The 20,183-nt window shown below is 41.6% G+C and overlaps 1 long non-coding RNA gene across 2 annotated transcripts; it reads left to right on the forward strand.

Moving 5' to 3' along the window:
• The first annotated feature begins 1,084 nt into the window (after positions 1 to 1,084).
• LOC141373249 (uncharacterized) lies at positions 1,085 to 19,927 on the forward strand. 2 transcript variants are annotated; one of them, XR_012378999.1, is made up of 6 exons: positions 1,085 to 1,411; positions 1,872 to 1,985; positions 6,185 to 6,368; positions 6,451 to 7,293; positions 13,188 to 13,383; positions 19,178 to 19,927. It is a non-coding gene; the product is annotated as an uncharacterized lncRNA (long non-coding RNA). The 2 variants fall into 2 exon arrangements; XR_012379000.1 differs by lacking the exon at positions 19,178 to 19,927 and adding an exon at positions 13,698 to 14,469.
• Positions 19,928 to 20,183: the final 256 nt, after the last annotated feature.

Genomic DNA, 20,183 nt, shown 5'->3' on the forward strand with positions numbered 1-20,183 from the left:
CACAAATGTTATGTGTAGAAGACACTGCAGAAATTCACATGAAGGAAAATGCATGAATAGAGGCAGATAAGCAAAAAAATATATAAGGTGTATGTGGAGAGTTCAGATTTAAATTTTCTCACTGTTCCCTACCAACCATAATGCTTTGGACAATTTACCTGAATTTCCCAAGACTCGGTTTCTTCATTTGCGAAATGAGTAAAATAATATCGTTATATATGTACATATTTTTTAAGATTTATTTATTTCTTTTAGAGAGACAGAGAGAGTGGGGAAGGGGCAGAGGGAGAGAGAAAGAATCTCAATAAGACTCCCTGCTGAGCATGGAGCCTGACGTGGAGCTCAGTCTCACAACCCTGAGATCATGATCTGAACCAAAATCAAGCATTGGACGCTTAACTGACTGAGCCACCCAAGCACCACTATTTTTTTTTTTTAAGTGGGCCCTATGCCGAGTGTGGAGCTTGAACTCACGACCCTGAGATCAAGACCTGAGCTGAGATCAAGAGTCAGATGCTTAACAGACTGAGCCACCCAAGCATTCTTACCATTATATGTTTTAAGGATTAAACAACATAATATATTTTAAATGTTCATTACAGTGTCTAAAACAGGAGCGTTCAATAAAATGTTGGTTTCAAATGCTTTGGTTGGAATATAGGTAGGTACAGAGGAGCAGAAAGTAGGTTGGATCCATAATGCAGTGAGCTTTGATGGGGGATGAACGTAGAGCTTAAATCCCTAAGCAAAGAGAAATTGCAAAGATTTTGGAGTAGGGAAGCACCATCATTGGACCTGGGCTTGGGCGGGAGCGTGTAGAAATGGGATAAAACCTACCCTTTAGATCGCGGTTGCCGTAGTCCTAGGGAAAGGTAAAGAGGACCTGAGATAAGGCAGGAGGTATAGAAATTTAAGTGCATTAATTAGAAAGGCTGATAATATAGAATATAGCAACTGCTTACATTTTGGAGGCGAAAGAGAAGCCAATATTTTTGAGCCTGTGTCCCTGAGTCAATAGGAATGCTGTTAACCAGGAAGAATACATTCAGAGGAGAGCTCTGAGGAGTTCGAGGTACCTGTGAGACACTAGGGCAAAGGTGACAGGCAGACAAGTAGAACGGGGACTGGAGCATGGAAGAGAAGTGAAAGCTAGAGTTCCTGGAGCTCCCTGCCAGGGACGACTGACGGAAGTGAGGGTGTGGGTGACAGATCTTCACAGGAGAGTTAAGATTGCCATTGAGAAGAAGAGAAAGCAAGGAGAGAGATGAAACCAGCCCTGTGTGTCTGGAGAGGTTACCGCCAGGAAAACCCTTCACAAGCTGTCGAGTACTGCAAAGACTCAAGCTGATGAGAAGCAGAGGAACGAACAGCTGCTGTGGAGAAGGTCATGGGAGTCCTTTCCTGAACCAAGGTACAACTGTGATTGTTATTATTATTTGGATAGTTCTGATAAACAGATGAAACGATCCCACTGCTAGTCCTTGGATCAGATGTGATAGCAAAGGATTCCTTAAACCAAGCTATTTTTTTTAAACAAAATAATTGTTGCTGTATGCTTCAGATAACTGTGTTCATCATTCTAACTGCTTCCTGAGTCTGCAGTTTAGCCAAATGTCCAAATTAAGTCATGATGCTTGGTGGCTTTTATGACAAGGCATTAGTATAGGATTCAGTGGTTCTATCCACTGTCCCTTTCTTTGTTGGAGATAACTTCCAGAATAAACTCTTTTTTTTTTTCCATCACACGTTTTGCATCAAGTCTTCAAAGTATAAACAGTTCCACATTTTAAAGTTTGTAACCAAAGAATGATGGCTTATTGGTGGCATCCACCTCTTGAGTTATAGGGAAATCTTACTTGATGTCTCCCCAGATGTTCATTTGGGAGGTCAGACCCTGAGGCTGGAGGAAGTCAGGGACCATCATGACAGGAGGTCAAGCACCCAACACCTGTAATCACAATGGTTTCTCCCAAGGATCTTGAGAGGTAATTACTCTATCTCTAATTTTCAGACAAGGAAACTGTGACTACGAAAAGTTAAAGCTGACCAAGGTCTACCTCTAGTAAGTGGCCAAGCTGGAAATTGAACCTCTGTTTGTCTAGCTCAAGTGTTTCTTCTACTACATAACTTCTGTCAGACGTGCTGAAGATTTCTACAGTGTTTGCTAGGGTCCCTGACGCAGCAATACTCAGATTCTTCAGGTGATGGAGTAGCTGCAATTCATGGATATTGAATTGTTTCCACCTGAAATCATTCAGCATTTTACCATTTGATGCTACATTCACCATTCCATGTATTTTTCTGGATACATTTTATTTTCAAAAGCCTCTATAATTGAATTAAATCTATACCTATTTCAGTTTAATTTTATTTTCTGTGCCTTTCTTAGGTAAATCTTTGATGAGAGAAGGGTTAAAATAAATCTCATCAATGGAAAAATGAGTCTTAGATATAACTTATTACATAAATGCCTTTGATAATCAGGATTGCAGAAATAAAAAAGATAAATTTGAAAATATTTAGCCTCAATAAAGCTCTACTCTAAACATGGAAGAATTACTAATAGTTGTATATTTCAGTTTCTTAAGAATATAAGAACATTTTGTACAAAATATATGAGATCAGAGCAAACTAAGAATTCATGTGTAAATTAGGAATTTAATACCTTTTAGGCTTCCCCCAAGCAATATGCTAAAAAAGTCTCACTTGCCCTAGGGAAGTAAATACACAGTAAAGCATGCTTAGTGAGGTCTGCAATTTTACGAAAATAAATCACTACTTGCCAACATTAAGGGGGAACAGTAATTTATAGGGCTGCAGTAAATACAAGTTTTTAAAATTATGGTCTGTCTTAGGGGAAAACTACCCCCATACAAATGCATTTACAAGAAAAAAAATTGGAAAGGTTCAGAAGCCTGGGCACTTAGTATATTTTGCAGTGGCATAATATTTTATTACCATCATTATTTGCCTAAGTTAACGTGCTTATCAGACTTGATCTCAGCCCTAAGAAAAAGTAAAGGAGTAAAAAAAAAAAGTGGCATTCAAAGGAGAACTACCTCATTAAAACAGTATTCCTGATCTTCATATTTGAGGTGTTCTAAAGTTTTCTAAGCTCTTTATCACACTTCTCAAAAAACAGTTCCTTGCCTGAAATAAAAGATTAAACTATACAGATTTATAAGCCATTGGACAATGGTAATTTGTAAATTAGGTTGGGCCTAAAGGTGAACCACCGTGTTTTATTAAGATTAAAGCTAGTGTCCAGTCCCTGTGGGGGATTTTCTTCTCTCTGGCCAGAGCATATTTGAAAATGTTTCCTGTTATGGCTTTAGTTACAGAGAGTTAAATACAGAGCACCCGCCCCCCATGAGCTCACATAGAGTTGTGTGTTTCTGGACATCACCCCTGCATGAGCTTCATTTCATTTTCTTACCAACCTAGGCCCAGGGTCATCCATATTAAACCCCCTCTTGTGGGTACCCACATCTCCCTTGAGCTCCAGGCAAACTTCTTCCTTGGATTAACCCATTGTCTGACTTTTCAATGCCTTACGAAGTGCTGCTATGCCCTGATAATATAAAACAAACAAAGAACACACCCAGTCGTGTGGATTGGAGTCATCTCAAATTCCAGTTCCCTGAGTGCCCCTCTTCCCCTGCCCTCAGCTCTGTCCCACAGGCTGCCCTTAGCCAACCTTCTCTTCCCTCCTCTTCAGAGACTATTGCAAACCTCCTTCTCCTCCTCCCTCAGACCACATCAATTCCCCACCTCCTGGACTCTCAGCACCTCCTGACTCAAAAGCTGATCTACTTCTCACCCAGCTTCACTCCTTTCCTTCCTCAGGAAACTTGCTCCATTACTATTGCTCTGGTCTGCAGTTCTCTCTCTCTTTCTTGGTTGAATCTTCCTTCTGGATTCCCTAGCACCTCTCTGGTCCACTCCTTGGGCTGAAATCCCTTGAAATGTAGGTGGTTTCAGGTTCTTTCCAAAGCTGTCTTCTTCATGACTCTTTATACTTTCCTTGGGTATCCATAGTCACCCTACAACCATCAGGGTCCAGTCAGGAGACGGACCCATGCGAGTTATTTTAACCATGAGAAATTAATATAAAGAATTGTTAACTAGGCATAAAATTATTAACTAGGCATAAAGTTGTTAACTAGGAAACCAGAAGGGTGAAAAGAGAATCCTAAGATATGGCAGAGATATGGCACCCACAGGAAGCAACTCCACCTCTAGGAAGGGAGGAACAAAGGGAGAGGTTGGATTTCTTAAAACTAAGAGAAAGTTCCTGTGGGGTCGGACCCAGGCCTGGTGCAGTGGGGCAGGGGGGTAAGTACAGGGCTGCAGGCTCTCTGAGTAGGGATAAGAAGAACCTGGTTCTGCAGGTGTTAAACAAGCTGCACACTGGATCCGAGAGTGAACAGTTGCTGGAGTGAGGAAGTGTGGCGAGGGTGCTCATACCCTCTCCCTGCTCCAGTTCGGAGCCTCCCTCCATTGGCAGAGATTAAAAAGGGGGCAACAGGCAAAAGAGAAATGTGATTTTTCCAGTCCCATCTCCAGCGTCTGAACATGATCATAGGGAGTGAATTTGGTTGGAGAGATAGAAATTGGCACAACCCCATAGCCTCCAAAACTACAGGAGGATTCAAAAAGCTATTTCCCTCACCCAAGCCTCGCCCTGTGCCCCAGACTCATTCAATCAACACTCTGTTGGAGTATTTACTTGAATGCCCCATAGTTACTTCAAAGTCACCATACTCTAAACTGCTCTCATTCTCCTTCCCAGGCATGTCCCCTTCCTCCACCCTGCCATCTCCAGCTGAGTGAACACCACCGTCACGTATATGTGGGATACAGAAACGTTACTTTCCCACTGACACAGCTGTCCTTCACCTTCCACACTGAATCAGTCATCAGAGTCCTCCCACTTCCCTTAACATTTCTTGGGGCCATTCCTTCCTTCCTCCCCATCTCCACTCTCTTAGTCTATACCTTCATCATTTCTTACAGGATTAAGGCATTGTCTTTTAACTACTCTCGCTATCAAAATTAAATTCTTTTTGGCCTTAGAAAGCTCTCCAGTCTTGATTCCTATTTCTGCTTCAACCCCCACCCCGCCCCCTGCCCCTGCACTCCCTTGCTCAGTTCAACCAAAATTCAGTGACCTGAGCACCCTGCCCCACTTAGTTTTCCTTGACCTTGCAATATTCTCCCTAGCTTCTGCATATTCGCACATCCCATTTCCCATTCTGGGTTAATCTTTCCATTTCCCACCTCTGACTCTTCCCCTTTCCAACTCCTTCCCGCCCTCCAGGACTGAGCACGAGCTTTGACTCCTAGGAGAATTCTCTCCATCTCAGCCCCCATACCTAGTCCATCTGTTAGTGTCACTCCCATGCGCCCCCATAGCCCTTTTTGGGATTCTTCTTGGCGGTATTGCTGAGCGGTTTAGCATGGAGCCAAACCCTATGTTCAAGTCCCAGCCCTCCAGCTTGCTGTCCGTGTGACTCTGGGAACGTTATTTAACCTTTACCACCCCTCGGTTCCCATGTATGTAAATGGGGGCTCATGATAGCACCCTCCTGATAGGTGGCTCTGCAGACTAATTGAGATATTTGTCAATGCCCCATCCAAGTTTTTAGTCAATCTTTTCAAGGTGTCTCTCTCGCTTTTCTCGCTGCTGGTACAGCTGATGATTTTGAAACCAGGACACAAATTGAGAGAATGCTGCTTTAGAACAACACTGCTCTTCTGCTGAAACTCGTAGCCACATTGATTTCGGAACAGCCAGGACCAGACAGATACAATAATTGCCTTGATTCTATAGTTATCTGGGGATGGGCTCAAGTCTCGCATTTTTTTCTGAGGCACCAGGTCCTCCTACTTCCTCTAGGAAAAAGAGGGAATGCTTTACCAGCTCTGGATCCTCTGGCTCCCGTTAAAGTAAGTTTGGTGGGAATGACATTAACGTTTTCATGGGAATGATGGAATTGGCCGGCACCCTGTTTCTGCCTTCCAGTTTTGCTGGGGTATCGACTGGGCCCGGGGAGGGGAATCCAATGAAGCATGAGTGAATGCAGTACAAGAGTTTCCCCAGGGTCCAGTCAGCCAGCAGGCCCATGTTCCCCCTTGCTGCAAACACTCCTCCTAAACATTTACTTGTGTTTTCAAACCCCAGGTCCGATGGGAACATAAAATATATTATTCCAAAAGAGATCACTCCCCCAACTAATTCCTTCTGCCACACACGGAGAGAAAGAAAACCACACGCAAGCCAACAGCATGGAACTTCTCCAGCGAGCCTCTGACCACCATGTTTGAAGGCCTCACATACAGTCGTGGGGATCACAATATTTGCGGAGGTACATGTGCAGAATGAAGACACACATGAATCTGTTTTGTTTTGATTTTCTTTTCACCAGACCTATCCTTGACTTTTCACAGATTTCCCAGCAGAAGAATTGAGATGGATGATAATATGGGAGAAAAATGTTCCACGGTGGCCAGCTCGTGTTCTTCTGGAGAGCTGTTTGCACACGCATCTAGAGGCCGCCGAGAGCCCCAGTTGGCTCACACAGTGGGTGGGGAGGTCACGCTGCTCCCTGGGAGCCAGGATGGAGTGACCTCTGTCCTTTGATCCCTGCCCCCACCCCCGGGAGGATGCGACTTCTGCTGGCTCATGTCCTGCCACAGGCTGTCACCTCAGATGGCCTCACTGAGGCCTGCTGGAGTTACTGGCAAGTTTGCATCAGCCTGGGTCCATAATGCCCTCGTGTGTCTCCCCTCGGGGGGTACGAACTCTGACACTGCCGCTGCGGGGCTGTGGAAACTACTGGGAAAAGTGTAGTAGAGATAGCTCTCTCTTTTTTTTTTTTTTACATGACACTTTTTTGACCTCGCTCACAAAGTCTCTCCTCAATGAAAAAGCAAGAGGGCCTGAGTATGGGAAGAAAAGTCTAAAATACTAGTGTCTCCAGGGGAATTTTCCTCCAGAGGAATTCAAGATTACAGTGGGACTCATGCTCCCTGGGAACAGTTTCTTTTCTAATAATGAACCTATAGAATCACAAAATCAGACCGTATGTAAGCATTTGGCATGTATTCATCATCACTCCTAGATGTTACAAATATATTATGTTTACATCTAAGGTATTACAACCAAATGATGAGAGCCTTTACTTCTGTGTGCTTCTTATTCTTCCACACCAGAGTCCCTCCTGCCTGACGTGTGGAAGGATAATGGACACGCTGGTCCGACGTGAAAGGAAACTGTGGTCCAGACTTCAGGTGAGAGATGTTTTAGCCATTTTTCAATTAGTAGGAGATAATTTTCATTTTTAAAAATTAGAGTCAGCTTGCATTCGTTCACTGTAAGGAAGTAACACAGTTAAAAAACACATGCTGGCTTTTGAATGCATTTTTATATAAATGTAGTTGAGTCATTTGTTTCTAATTCTGAATTTAGTTTTTGTCTAGGATTTTGGGTAGTCAAGTCATTTCCATATAAAATAATCTGCAAAATAGATGAAGTTGACTTCATTTTTTTTAAGCAAAGAAAACCTTTTTAAAATGAAATATTGTGAGGCGCCTGGGTGGCTCAGTCAGTTAAGCGTCTGCCTTCGGCTCAGGTCAAGTTGCCAGGGTCCTGGGATCGAGTCCCGCATTGGGCTCCCTGCTCAGTGGGGAGTCTGCTTCTCCCTCTCCCTCTGCCACTTGTGCACTCTCTCTCTCTCTGTCTCTCAAATAAATCTTGAAAAATAAAATAAAATGAAATCTTGCTTACAACCCTCATATGTAAATAGGTTTAAAAACAACAGAATGGCAGGGCGCCTGGGTGGCTCAGTCATTAAGCGTCTGCCTTTGGCTCAGGTCATGATCCCAGGGTCCTGAGATTGAGCCCCACATCGGGCTCCCAGCTCAGCAGGAAGCCTGCTTCTCCCTCTCCCACTCCCCCTGGTTGTGTCCCCTCTCTCGCTGTGTCTCTCTCTGTCAAATAAATAAATAAAATCTTTAAAAAATAAAATAAAAATAAATAAAAACAACAGAATGGCTTTGGCAGAAGTAGAGGTTACAACCGCTGAGCCTGGCTCTGTCGGCTGTCCTGTCCACCTCATAGTGACACCAAAGGCATGCAGGAAATAAACAAATGAGCACATGGGAAGATGTTCACCATCATTAAGCATTAGGGAAATTCAAATTAAAACCACAATGAGGTATCAGTACACACCTATCAGAATCACTAAGATAAAAAAAGAGTGACAATACCAACTACTGGCAAGGGTAAAAAGAAACCAGATCACTCATGCCTTCCTGCTGGGAATATAAAATGATACAGCTACTCTGGGACGTAATTTGGCAGTTTCTTAAAAAAAACTAAACATACAACTACTATACAACCTAACAGTTGCACTGCTGGGCATTTATCCCAGAGAAATGGCAACTTATGTTCACACAAAACCCTGCTCACAAATGTTCCTCTGAGCTCTATTTGTAATAGCCCCCAAATAGAAACAACCTAGGCGTCCTTCAACAGATGAATAGTTAACCAAACTATGATACATCCACACTACAGAATACTACTCATCAATAAAAAGAAAACAATTATTAACATATGCAACAACCTGGATCAATCTCCAGAAAATTATGCTGTGTAGAGAAAGGCAATCCCAAAAGGTTACTTACTGTGTGATTCAATTTATATAACATTCTTAAAATGACAGAATTATAGAAATGGAGAACAGGTTAGTAGTTGCCAGAGGTTAAGAATGTGGGAGGGAGACAGATATATCTATAGAAGGACAACATGGGGGCACCTGGGTAGCTCAGTCGGCTAAGCATCCAACTCTTGATTTCTGCTCAGGTCATGATCTCAGGGTGGTGAGATCGAGCGCCATGTTGGGCTCCACACTCAGTGTGGGGTCTGCTTGCAGTTCTCTCCCTCCCTGCTCTGCCGCTCCTCCTCTTCTCTTTCTCTCTCTCTGAAATAAATAAATAAAATCTTAAAAAAAAAAAAAGGGAAGGACAACATGAAGGAATCTGCTGGTGATGAAAATGTCCTGTATATTGTCTGTATCAGCATTAGTATCCTGATTGTAATGTGGTACTATAGTTTTGCAAGATGTTGCTGTAGAAAAAACTGGGTAAAAGGTACATGGGATCTGTCTATTATTTCTTACAACCACATGGGAATCTACAGTTTCCTTAGAATTAAGTTTAATAGTTATTTTAAAAAAAACTCCCAAAAAAGTTGATCTCTCTAAATAATCTATGATTCTGAGTTACTCCATACAGCTATGACTTGGATGTCCCTTGCCATGCTTTTACCCTGTTCAGAACTGACGCAGATATCACTCTGGAAGGGGTCATGATGCCCTCTCAGGCAAATGCCAGGCTCCAGGTTGAGTTCAACTTTCCTCCTTTCCAGTTGAGTCAAAAACACTTACCTGAGTTGATATCATGAATCAACACAGGATTCAGTGCTAAAAATGAAAGAGCTGTTTTTAAAGCCCATATCTTCTCTTAACTGCATAGATATTCAGGTGCAAAGGCAGTGAAAATAAATGAGATAAATAATATCAATGAGAGATGGTTGGTTGGTTGGTTGGTGGCATGTACCCACCTAACTCCAAAATACATATCATATACTGTGCTAGGCTGCATTATGGCCCCCCAAATCGTTCCATGTCCTAATTGCTGGAACCTATGACTATGTTAGCCTTACATGGCAAAGGGACTTTGCAGATACGCTTAACATAAGGCTTTTGAGATGAGGAGATGCTGGGTTATCTGGGTAGGCCCAGATAAGACTCACAAGAGCCTTTACAAAAGGGACGAAAGAGGTCAGAGAGAAGGCAATGTGATGTTGGAAGCAGAGATTGGAATGATGTGGCCCTAACCCAAGGAATGCTAGAAGGCTCAAAAAGCTGGAAGAGGCAAGGGGTGGATTCTTTTCTGAAGCTTCCAGAAGGAAGAAGCCTCCCGACACCTTGATTTTAGCCCTCTAAGACTCATTTTTAGACTTCCGACCTCCAAACTCTAAGAAAAGAATAAATGTGTGTTGTACTGAGCCACTAAATTTGTGGTGATTTGTTAAAAACAGCAAAAGGAAATTAGTACATATACCATAAAGCTGTTAAATTAAGAGAGGAGAAAATAGGGGTGCCTGCTGGCTCAATCGGTAGAGCATGCAACTCTTGATCCCAGGGTTGTGAGTTTGAGCCCCACATTGGGTAGAGAGATTACTTAAAAATAAGAAATCTTTTAAAAGAAAGAGAGAGAGGAGAAAACAGAAAAAGCAAGAGCTTATTCTCTTCTCTATTTAATTTTATTGAAATATTAATTTGTAGGCAAGATTTTCTTTTTATAAACTGCATGTGGGCTGTGTACTTGAAAACTTACAAAACAAAACCTCAATCAACTCCCACAGCAAGACATTGGATCATCTCTAATAATAAAATTTTTTGAACTCTGCTAGTAAACAAGCCCATATTAGGAATTATTTTAAAAATTGTATTTGGCATTTCTATCACTTGTCTTAGCCTCAGTAAGAGTTGAGCTCAATATTCTCCCTTTTTTGTGTTTCCATTTTGGAAAACCAGGAGTCATGTAAGTTACAGTAAAATTATTTAGAACTGTCCATGCATTTCTCTGTTCTTCCCCTGTTTCATGTTTTGGAGGCCACTTTACGTTCTCTAGCATCACTCTCTTTACCATTAAATCACCATCATTCATTTATTCATTCAGTGGGTAATTACTGACATAATACACATATATACATATACACACATGCACACACATATATATAAGTATACATACATATCATTCATATATAGAGAAAATTAAATTATTCCCTTTATTCATAGATATGTTGAAACAGTGAAGATTCTGTTTGTCAAAAAGATGAATCTCAGAACACGATCTCATATCCTAGAAAGATTCTTTAGGACATTACTTTTTTTTTTTTTTTTTTAAATATTTTTTTACCTGCCAGAGAGAGAGAGAGAGCACAAGCAGGGGAAGCAGGGGGAGCGGCAGGCAGAGGGAGAAGCAGGCTCCTCACTGAGCAGGGAGCCCCATGTGGGACTCCGTCGATCCCAAGACCCTGGGATCATGACCTGAGCTGAAGGCAGATGCTTAACCGACTGGGCCACCCAGGCACCCCTCTTTAGGACATTACTAAACAGTGGTTTGAGAGCATTTAGAAAAGAGACTGTAATCCAGGAGTCAGCAAAATGTTTTCCTTGTGGCTTCTAGCATGACTAATGCAGATGGAGTGGGCATTCACCTAATATAGGAGCTTCTGAAAAGTGCTGTTGTCCCAACATACTCAACACCCCACAGGCTCCAACTGGTATGAGACTCTGTTTCCCACAGAATACTTAGGAATATGTGAATGCCTTGCTTAGAAAAAATATTCTTGCCAAGCTTATATATGTATGGCTTAAAAATTAATCACAGTATACTTTGTAAATTTGCCACATTGGTTTACAAACCACAGCATAGCAAGGGTAGCCCTACAGAATCCTTCTAGAGCATCTACTGAAACATTCCCAGGGAACGGGACCCTCTCTCTCTCTCTTCAACCTATTCATTAGACATTTCATTTACAAACAGCTAAATTCTGCCTCTGTTTAACATCAACTCTTTGTTCACCTATAAATAACAAATAAAATTCTGTCTCTCTATTCTAAGACTTAAAGATAGGTATCAGCTCCTCCTGCCTAAATCAGCGTTTTCCCAAGTTATCAGTCACTAGGGAGATGCAAATCAAAACCACCATGAGATACCACTTTGTACCTCTTAGAGAGGCTAATATTAAAAACAAAACAAACCAATAACCCACAACAAGCATTGATGAGAATGTGGAGAACCCTCATGCCCTGCTGGTAGAAATGTAAAATGGCAGCCAACTTTGGAGAAGTTTGGCAGCTCCTCAAAGGGTAAAACATAGACTTACCATTTAACCTGACATTTCACTACAAGGTATATACCCACGAGAAATGGAAACATATGTCCACGCAAAACCTATACATAATGTTCATAGCAGCATTCATTATTCATAGTAGCTAAAAGAAAGCCCAACCTACTCATTAACTGATGAATGAATAAACAAAGTATAGTATATCTATACAATGGAATATCATTCAGCAATGAAGAGAATAAAACAATAAAAAGAGTGAAATGCTGATACATCCTACAACATGGATGAACTCCGAAAACAAGGTTCATTAATATACATGAAAGAAGCCAGTCACAAAAACCGTATATTGTATGATTCCATTTATACAGAACATCCACAATAGGCCAACCCATAGAGACAGAAAGTAGATTAGTGGTTGCCAGGGGCTAGGAGGAGAGGGGAAAGGGAAGCAACTGCTGGAGACCATGGAGATTCTTTTTTGGGTGATGAAAACATTCTAAAGTCAGATGTGATAGTGGTTAACAAAGAAGTCTGTGAATATACTAAAACTGGCTGAATTACATACTTTAAAGGGTGAATCATATGCATGTGACTGATATCTCAATTAAGCTGTTATAAAAAAAACATAGATTCTGAACAACTTTTACAATTTTGCTTTATAATTTACTGTCTCTCAGGCCTCACTGACATCAATATAGCTGTGAAATGAACTTTTCAAGAGACCGAATGTAGAATCTCCCATTTAGAAAAATAAATTTTCAACAAAACAATTTTTAATAAATTCTGAAATTTGTCATATTAGACAAATTAAACCAAACTATCGAAAGCATGAGGTTGAAAAATAATAAACTTTAGGCTTAAAAATGTGTGTCATGACTACAAAGCGTAGTTGAAACATTTTTTTTGATAAAATAAAAATGTGAAAAAGTAAAAGCATATCATCATTGGTGTTTATATAATTAACCTCAGCTGTTATGAAAAGAACTAAAGCAGTTTGTTTGATTTGGCTGAACATACATTAATTACTTAAAAATAAAGCGTAGCCTTTAAAGTAAGCATGTTTAGAATGCCTGTTCAGTGATTTAGAATTACCGAATATTATTCTGTTGCTTAATCTTTCTATTTGTTTTGTTGAGGTCGGCTAAATTAGTTAACATATACTCAAACACATCCTATTTCCAGCATACTTTTGATAAAATGTTTCACAAACATATACTTTTCTACTATGTTTAAAATAGCTCTCTTACATTGTATTTCCCAGGAAAAAGATATAGTAACGGAAATTTGCATACAGGAAGTTTATTGTAAAGTGGTCTCAGGAATAAAAATTGTGAGGAGTTAAGGAAGCAGGATTGGGCAAGAGAAGTTGAACCATGGGGAAATTGCAAGAAAGTCTTCAGCAGATCCCATCGAAGCTCGGGAGCTTGGATAATCCTTCAGCATTGTCCCAAATTCAGGTAAGAGGACTGGATTTTTGTACTCCCACATAGACCAGTCACTGGGTTTGGGCTGCTTCTGGAGAGTGGGCACAACCTTAGGTGAAGCAATTCTTTTCCCCTGAGGGCAAAGGGAGGGATTAGCTATGAGCCATCAACAGGTAATACTTCTGCAAGTGGCGGGGCGGGGGGTGGTTGTGAGTGCCTTGCTCCAGAAGGGGTTATCCAGACAAGATACCACAGTTCACCCCTTGCATTGCTTGGATTCACTTGGATTCCACTGATTCCATCTGAGGACCGTTTCTTCAGGATTCTGGTTGGTTTCTTTTCCTCAGGAAACTTACAAAGAAAAAGTTAGCGGGATGAAGTATGATCCTCACTATGGCAGTTAATCTCAGCACTGCAACGAATATTCAGCATCTCCCTTCCCTTTTAGCAGCCTAAATTCTCCTCATCCTTGGCTAGAACTTCTGCCAGCCCCGTTGGCTTACCTGCTTAGGTGACCCAGACCCTCATTACCGTGTGATCCAAACTCCTGCTCACTATGCCCTCACCAAGGTCAAGTTATGCACTTGCTCCTTTACTCTCAAATTAGGCAGGAGAATACTACAAAAGGCCCAGTAGATCCCGTAGAAACGAACCTGTTCTTTCCTTCCCCGTTGGGTGACACAGTGCTGCCTCCTGCAGCGGTTGTTTGCAATGCAGCACAGAAGCATAGCTGGCTTCTGCCATCTGGGGCACTGAGAGGCTCCAGCCTTTGACCTCTTTCTCTATGTGTCTCACACTAAGGTCACTGATATTTCGGTGTATACTGAACAAACATCTATCTTCCAGTTGCACCCTCTATATCTTTTCAACGACATTCTGTCGACAACCAGAATGCCAGCACATTATTTTAGAAATGTTGAGAAGTGGAGAATCTGGGGCACAGTTGATTGAGCATCCAACTCTTGATTTTGGCTCAGGTCATGATCTTGGGCTAGTGGGATCAAGGCTCCATGCTCAGCGGGGAGTCTACCTGAGAGTCTCTGTCTCCCTCCCCCTTTGCCCCTCCCCCCACCGATGCATGTGCTCTCTCTCTCTCTGTCTCTCCCTTTCTGTCTGTCTCTCAAATAAATAAAAAAAAATTTTTTTTTTAAAGTGGAGAACCTGTTCAGGAGGAATGTACTCTCTCTCTTTCCCATATTAGCTATGTTATTCGAGGATGAAGTTGGTCATATTAACTCTTTCTTCCAGAGGAGTATAGCCTAATTTTTAATGGACTGGAGGGGGGGGGAATTTCATTGCATGCTAACTATCTACCAGGTTCCCCACAATTAAAGTGGATATTTATTTAGACAAGGTGCATCAAAAAAGTAAGGTATACAGACTTCATCTCTGTCCATGCTATGCTGGTTTTTAAAATATTTTGTCTATCACACCTGCAGTTTGATCATTCAAAGGTAAAATGTAGCTACATAAAGTTGATTAGTCTTTTTGGAAGCAAAGACAAAGAGCCAGTCTGGAATCTATTTAGAACTTATTTGACAGCATTGGCCTCAAGTTCACCTCTGTTATCAATTTAAATGCTTGAGTACACAAGAGTATTTGATTTTTTTTTTTTGATAGGCTGTCAGGTTATCCACCTCATGTCAAATCCAGCGTTCTGTGCTTAATTTCAAATTATATTTGTCCTGCGTCTATCCCACTTACTGATTTTTTAAAAAGCCACTCTTGACTCTGACTTTTTTCCTTTACACATTTCTCAGGAAAATTTTGCAAATAAGCTGGTAAAGTAGACTATATGGAAATGAACAAATATATTTTTATCAGCTCCTTTAAAATATGTAGACCTGCAGTAATACAAAAGCATTACCCCAATTGGGAAAGCAAGAGGAAAAATAAAGTTAAATTGGAGAATGTTTTTTTGAACCAATGTTATAGTTTAATAGTCCAGAGTAGCTCACTTCTATTTACTTAGTTTTCTGGATAAACTTACAGAGCATGAGAGGAATAGTGTAAAACTAGAATGAACTAAGAATTTATCAGCAACCTCATTTACTTTATTTAATAAATGTTGTGCCTCCCTCAATCTACATGCTCCACAAGACAAGACAACAGTTTCCCTGCTTTCCATTAGGATCTGAGAGCCTGGTACATGGCAAATGCTCAATAAATAGATGTCAAACTAATAAATGCATGAAGTTTTTATTGCTCATTGGGTACCCCGTAATTGCAGGCAACTTCTCTCCTCCCCTCTTTTTATCTTTTAAAAATGTTCTTTATTCCCTCCCCTTCCTCATCAGTCCCCTTCTCTGTCTTTGCTCTCACTGGGAAGGGATTTCTTCCCCCCGCTTCTTCTCCCTTCAAAGTAGGTCACAGGAAGAAATCTAGGAGACAGTCAGGAGGGAATGTTCAGTAGAGGACAGAAAGTTTACACATGATCACAAAGACTCCTCCTCCACTGTTTTTGCATTTTTGCCAGATTCAGAGAACCCTGATTTTACATAATTTTATTTAGTGTTTAAAAGAGCTGTTGTCCCGTCCTGTGGAGGCCTCACATAATTCAGACAAGAAATCCGCAACTGAAAAACACTCCCATCCAGCCCTTGCCCCAATTCCTAAAAGAACCCGACCACTCCCATTTCCCAGAGAAGGTCTTTGTGGGACAGTCGATCTGTGTTAGGCTTAATGTAAGACTCTAAGGCTAACATCCCATTTCCAAAACAAAAGTGGGAGAATCTTCCCTTTCCTCTAAAGGAGTGAGTCTGTATACAAGTTGAGAGCAATCGGGCAAGCTTTGACACAATCTCCTGTTCTTTCTCTGAGGACGACAGGAGAGCCCCCCCCAGCCACGCAGGGGACAGAGGTTGCAGGTTTTCATCACCACACACATCCTGGGTGGCATACTGGCAGAGGGAAGGGAGTGGAGTTATTAGGGCAGCCTGAGCATCCCCAAGGAAACCAGATTCTTCCACGTGCACAGGGGGCATGTGTGAGTCTCAATGAGTTCTTGACCACTTGGCTCAGGCTGACCTGAGAAAGGCCACTGGGTCTACTCTGTCAGTAGGGCCAGCTAGGTGTGCTTGTGACCTTTAGGAAGAGTGACCAGACATTCAGAAGCTGGTTGCGTGGGTACCCAGTAATCATTAAAAAGTTATCACGGGAAGCCAATTTCACTCTTACATTTCAAACATAATATTGATGCTTAAATTCAACTGACTGGAAAAACAGAGACCCATCTGGCAGCAGAGGGGCTGATAAGGACAAGGAAGACAGTCTAATGCATGCACATAAATCACTCTTTTTGTGAGCTCCCCGTTAAGACTACCCTCCCTGCATTTCCTCTCATTTCCTCCTTCCTCCCAGACTCCCAAACCTTCACCCCTACTCACCTCTCTCTCCACCCACCCGGCCTCTGGCTTCCAATACCAGTATTTCCAATACCAGTTATTATGGTTCAGCCAGAAATTAATGAAATACCATATGCCAATGATCTAACGAGGCACTCAAATGCTAGCTACATCTAAAATCCCACTCTCTAAAGAAGAGTAAAATCTTAGAAGGCTAAGACTCCTCAATTACAAACCTACTTCCATTTTCCATGTAAGGAAATTTGCCTTATTTCTCAGTTGCCCTGACATTTTATTCACACATCATATGTTATAAATGATTTAAACACAAAGCTAATTGAACATGTATAGCACTAATCATATTTTAAGTTTTTTTTTTCCAGAGAATTAAGGAGGCAAAAGAAAAAGCTTAACATCATACAATGTTACATCTAGTTTTAATGCTGTACATTGAGAAAAATCTTAATTGTATAGATTATTTATTATGTATTTAGTCAAATAAACTTATGGCCATTTAGAAATGTTTCTACCAATATTTTAAGATATTACATCATCCAACAGGAAGTATTCACTACTTTAATTTTAAAGGGTGATATTAAAACAATGACATGGCCATATGTGTTATTAAGAAAAGAGCCACTAAACTGGTAATAATGAATGGTTTGCCTTCCAAAGGAAATAAATTGAGCCAAAGTTTTTCTTATTTGACTTGGAAAGCCAAAGTTGAACCTATGTGACAACTGTTGGATCAAAGTAATAACTGAAGCATAAGAAAATTTCTTCTTTTTTTTAAGATTTATTTGTTTATTTATTTATTTAGTTGAGAGAGAGAGAGAGAGAGAGAGAGAATGAGCCAGGGGGAGGGGCAGAAGGAGAAGCAGACTCCCCCCTGAACAGGGAGCCTGACCTGGGGCTCAATCCTGGGATCAGGACCTGAGCCGAAGGCAGATGCTTAACCAACTGAGCCACCCAGCACCCCTTAAATTCCTTTTTATTATAATTACCAATCTCCACCTTATCCCCCTCAGTCTTGCTCTGTATACTCAGCTTAATTTAAATTGTGGACTTAGCACTTGATACATTTTCCCTAGCTTTTCACAGCACTAAGATGATATGACTTTTTTTATATGAGAATGAGAACCGAACTGTAATCAATAAGAATGTTAATACATTTAGAGATTATGGGAGTTTAATGCATCAGACGGGCTGCTTTTGAAATGGTTGTCCTCCCGCCTCCCCCGCCCCGCCCGCTGTTGTACTTGATGATGGAGCCTCCTTGTGGGGAGTTCAGAGTATTTCAGGCTCTGTAACTACTGCTTAACATCCCCTTCCCGCTTCACAATGGGAGCGGGTGTCGTTGTGCTGTCAAGAAATTAGGTATTTGTGGGATTCCTGGGGGGGGCTCCGTCGGTTAAGAGTCTGCCTTCAGCTCAGGTCATGATCCCAGGGTCCTGGGATCAAGTCCCGCATCGGGCTCCCTGCTCAGCATGGAGTTGGCTTCTCCCTCTGCCTGCCAACTCCCCCTGCTTGTTCTCTCTCCCCACAACCCTCTGACAAATAAATACATAAGAGCGTTAAAAAAAATAATAACTTAAAAAAAGAAATTAGGTACTTGACTTGGGCGCCTGACATCCAGAAATGGGCAGAAGCTTAACACCCACCAGGGAGGGGTGAACGCTGCCATCTCTCCATTAGCTTGTCTCTAGTCCCTGAAGCCACAGGTAAAGCAGGGTTAAAAATGTTTTCGGTGACACCGATTGTTAGGTTCCTCAAGAGAGAACAAGAGGATGGTTGTTTCCTTTAAGCTGACCCATGTACTGGGACCTTTGAGAACACATTAGGCAGATTTTTCTCTTGGCCAAATGTCTACCATCCGTCTGTTATAGTCACCAGTAGTTCTTTTTTCCTGCGGAACACACAAAGTGAAGGAGTTGGGTCACAGTGATTGCAGGAGCTACAAATGCAGACCAATACTAGTGTGTTCTTCACAATCCATCACCTCAAGAAGTGTAGCAAGTTGTGCTGTAGCTTTCTAAAATGGTGACTATTGCTTCATAAAAACCTAAATAGAACAAATATAATAAATTTTCTATTTACAAAACAGTTGCGCCTCAAGAAACTTTTTGGAACACACTAAAACCTTGTTCAAAATACGGTGTTTCTATGCAGAACGGATTCAAGGTATGGAATTACATAATGATCCATAAATTATCAGCTGTTTCAGCATCTGGAGGGATGTTTGAAAACCGTCCAGAATGAAGGACAGTTCTTCATGGGACAGTATTCTGTTATGCTTTGCAGGACATCTAGCATTCCTAGACACCACTCACTCTGTGCCAGTGACATTGTGACACCAAAAATGCTCCCACAAATTCCCAAAGTACTCCTGAGGGAGGAGTAAGACTCATTGATAAGAACAGCTCTGTCTTTTCATCATGGTCTTCCCTATCAGATTCATGTTTTGTTTTGTTTATGTTGAAAAGGCCAAGATAATGAGAAGAGAAGCCATAGACTGAGAAAGATATTCGCAAGAGATAAAGGACTGTTATCTAAAACAGACAAAGGACTTAAAAAAAAAACTCAACTGTAATACAAGGCTTTTCTTCGCTGTTTCTTTCCCAGCTTCTCTCTGGTCAACCAGCTGCGAACGTTTTAGCTTGTATCTCCCAAGAAGCTATATTAGAGCCTTCTCTGAATTTTTTACCACCAAAACTCCACTGTTTTGAGAATGCCCTTAGACTTGAACTTCCCCACACTCTCTCTCTAATAAAGTTAGTTGCTCTGGGGAGAGCTTTAGCACTCTCTGTTCAAAGTCCTGTCTGTACCCCTAGCCAAAATATCTGAGCCAGAGCCCTGAAGCTGGGGGCAGGGACAGTGGCCTGCTTCTTTTGGAGTGACACCACACTTCACGAGCAGGGCACTGCGTGTGGGCAGTAGCCTCTGCTCTTCTCAGCTTGTTTCTCTCACGATGGAGCCTCCATCCTACAAACGAGCTGGGTTGAGGAAAATCATGACGCCGGTATTCCCAGCATGCCATCCCTAAGGTCAAGCATCTGCCCTATGGATGGGGGCTAGGTGGGCTACACTCACCTGGAATTTAGCCTCTGCAGCATGTAGCTGACAAGATGAGATATTCTCATGGCCGGTTCCTCCCAGGGAGATAACACAGTCCTCAACTGAAAGCTGGGAAAGAGGGAGCGGAGTTTCTGTCACACTGAGCTGGAAGCAGGGAGAGGGGGAGTGGGTTATAATTCAAATGCCACCGACTCTTGCTCTTCTTATTGAATTATAGTAGATTTTCTCGAATAAATGTTTCTTCATTTGCTGTCTGCTGTTATGACAATTTCCAGAGACTTCAAATGGTTGCTTTTTAAATACTTTTGATCAGTTATACTTGTTTCACTGGGTAGTGGGTCCACAGAGATCCTCACTGCCATTCCACAAATGGAACTCCCCATGTATACTTGATATATCATTTTGACTTATTGA

Source organism: Callorhinus ursinus, unplaced genomic scaffold, assembly GCF_003265705.2.
Source record: "Callorhinus ursinus isolate GAN/ISIS: 27379988/994484 unplaced genomic scaffold, GSC_fseal_2.0 scaffold8, whole genome shotgun sequence".
Taxonomy (NCBI): Eukaryota; Metazoa; Chordata; class Mammalia; order Carnivora; family Otariidae; genus Callorhinus; species Callorhinus ursinus.